This window comes from Gekko japonicus, unplaced genomic scaffold, assembly GCF_001447785.1.
Source record: "Gekko japonicus isolate JY-2015 unplaced genomic scaffold, Gekko_japonicus_V1.1 scaffold1100, whole genome shotgun sequence".
In the NCBI taxonomy this organism is placed as follows: Eukaryota; Metazoa; Chordata; class Lepidosauria; order Squamata; family Gekkonidae; genus Gekko; species Gekko japonicus.
Window position 1 is genome coordinate 72,223 of NW_015164220.1, and position 2,802 is coordinate 75,024.

General features: G+C 53.4%; 1 non-coding gene across 1 annotated transcript; it reads left to right on the plus strand.

The window, feature by feature from the left end:
* The first annotated feature begins 2,423 nt into the window (after positions 1–2,423).
* On the plus strand, positions 2,424–2,495 carry TRNAA-GGC. The gene has a single exon. It is a non-coding gene; the product is annotated as a tRNA-Ala (tRNA).
* The last annotated feature ends 307 nt before the right edge of the window (positions 2,496–2,802 follow it).

Sequence of the window (2,802 nt, forward strand, 5' to 3'; positions counted from 1 at the left end):
TCCTCTCTCCCCCCTTGGTTTTTTTTTTTGCAGAGCAGCTGCTGGGGGAATCTGTGCAGGCAGGGCCCCCGGGCGCCAGCGCTCCCTCTGAGCTGTGGAGTCTGGTGAGCAGAAATTCTGATTTTGTGAGCTCCTGGCATTAAAGTGGCGAGTGAGCGATTTGGCTGCTGCACCCGGTTTGCTCTGGGGCCATCCCTTCCTGAGCGGAGACAAACATCTGTGAGCCGGAGGCTAAAAAAACTGTCCGCTGGCTCGCACTAGCTCAGCTTCGAGGGAACACCGATGGGCGCCGTGTGGTTTTTGTGCAGGGCCTCGAAGGCCAGGCCGGGGGAAAGAACCCGTCCGCCAAAATCTGCTCTCTGCAAGCGACTTGTGGATTTCAGCCCCCAGTCTCGGACCTAAAATGCAAGCTGATGGGGTTTAATGGTCCCTCCCAACATTGTCCCCCCCCCCCCCCAACTCCCCTCTTGGGGTAGTGGAGTGTAGTGGTTAAGTGTGCAGACTCAAATCTGGGAGAACCGGGTTCCATTCCCCACTCCTCCACTTGCACCTGCTGGATGACCTTGGGCAAGCCGTAGTTCTGTCAGAGCTGTTCTTGAAAAAGAGCCGTTCCTGTCAGAGCTCTCTCAGCCCTGCCTGCCTCACAGGGTGTCTGTTGTGGGGAGGGGAAGGGAAAGGAGTTTGTAAGCCGCTCTGAATCCAATCTCCTCCTCCTCTCCACTCTGGTTGGGGATGGCGAATGAGGGGTTTTCGCTTCCTCTGGTGTGTCTGCGTTTCTTCTGCCTCTATCCCCCCCCCCCGCCCCCTTTTGTGTTCCTTCTGGGCAAACAAGTTTGCAGGGCTTTGGGGGGCAGAAGCCCAAAACCTGTTTACCAGAGGGAGATTTTTTAAAAAAACTATCAAGTCGCAACCGCTGCTTTCACATGTGCTAAATAATGCAGATTCAATCCACTTCGGAGACCATTTGCAAGTGGATTTTGCCGTTTCACACAGTCAAATCCAGTTGCAAAGTGCATTGAAAGTGCGTTTTTAGTGTTTTTGAAAGCACCCTGAAAACAGAGGTGGTCTGCATAACAGCTCTGGATTGTCTTAGTGGTCTCTGATCCAACTACTAACCAGGGACGACCCTGCCGGTTTGGTGTAGGGGTTAGGAGCGCGGACTCTAATCTGTGAGAACCGGGTTTGATTCCCCACTCCTCCACATGCAGCTGCTGGTGTGACCTTGGGTCAGACACAAGTTATCTCGGAGCTGTTCTCTCGAGGGCAGTTATCTCAGAGCTCTCTTAGCCCCACTTACCCCACAGGCACTGTTCCCTCTAAGAAGAGTTAGTGTGAGCCAGCTCACAGGTTTTTAGCCTCCGGCTCACACATTTTTTGTCTTAACTCAAGGAAGGATGGCTCCAGAGCAAACTAATTTATGCAGGAGCCAAATCGTTCACCCACAAAGTAGAATTTTGGCTCACAAGACTCCACAGCTTAGAGGGAGCATTGCTGAAAGGGTGTCTGTGATGGGGAGAGGAAGGGAAAGGAGTTTGTAAGCTGCTCTGAGACTCCAAGTGAAGGGCAGGGTATAAATCCAATCTCTTCTTCAGTTTGGTGTGGTGGTTAAGTGCGCGGACTTTAATATGAGAAAACCAGGTTTGATTCCCCACTCCTCCACTTGCACCTGCTGGATGACCTTGAGCAAGCCATAGTTCTGGCACAGCTGTTTTTGAAAAACAACAGTTTCTGTCAGAGCTCTCTCAGCCCCACCTACCTCACAGGGTGCCTGTTGTGGGGAGGGAAAGGAGATTCCTTTGGGTAGTGAAGGGCGGGGTATAAATCCAATCTCCTCCTCCTCCTCCTCTTCCTCCTCCTTCTTCTTCCTAGGATGTGGCGTTTGATTCTGTGTGACAGTGTATGCAGACAAATCTTCCCTAAAGTTTACGGGGTGTCTTCATTTTCTTCCGAAAACTCGCAACTGTTTTGCATGGCTAAAGATCGGATGTGGCCATTTGATGAATTCAGCGTACAGGTAGAAGATGCTGTCAAAGATCTCCACCCTGAGACCCTGGAGAGCCATTGCCAGTCCGAGTAGTTAACCCTGACCTCGAGGGACCCATAATCCGATTCAGTATACTGCACCCACATGGGTTCAAGCCATCTTGCTTTCCGGGAGGGGCAGTGGCTCAGTGGCAGAGGATATGCTTGGCATGCAGAAGGCCCCAGGTTCAATCCCCGGCAGCTCCAGCTAAAGGGCCAGGCAGGAGGTGATGTGAAAGACCTCCCCTGAGACCCTGGAGAGCCATGAAGTGGGGCTGTGACTCAGTGGCAGAGCCTCTGCTTGGCACGCAGAAGGTCCCAGGTTCAATCCCCGGCAATCTCCAGTTAAGCCTGTAGGTGATAGGAAAGACCTCCCCTGAGACCCTGGAGAGCCATGAAGTGGGGCTGTGGCTCAGTGGCAGAGCCTCTGCTTGGCATGCAGAAGGCCCCGGGTTCAATCCCCGGCAGCTCCAGCTAAAAGGACCAGGCAGGAGGTGAATTGAAAGACCTCCCCTGAGACCCTGGAGAGCCATGAAGTGGGGCTGTGGCTCAGGGGCAGAACCTCTGCTTGGCATGCAGAAGGTCCCAGGTTCAATCCCCGGCAGCTCCAGCTAAAGGACCGGGCAGGAGGTGATGTGAAAGACCTCGGCCTGAGACCCTGGAGAGCGTCTGCCAGTCTGAGTACACAATACTCACCTCGATGGACCCAGGGTCTGTTTCAGCACAAGGCCGAGTCATGTGTTCATGTGGTAGGGCGGACATATTCTCGCACTGTTAAGA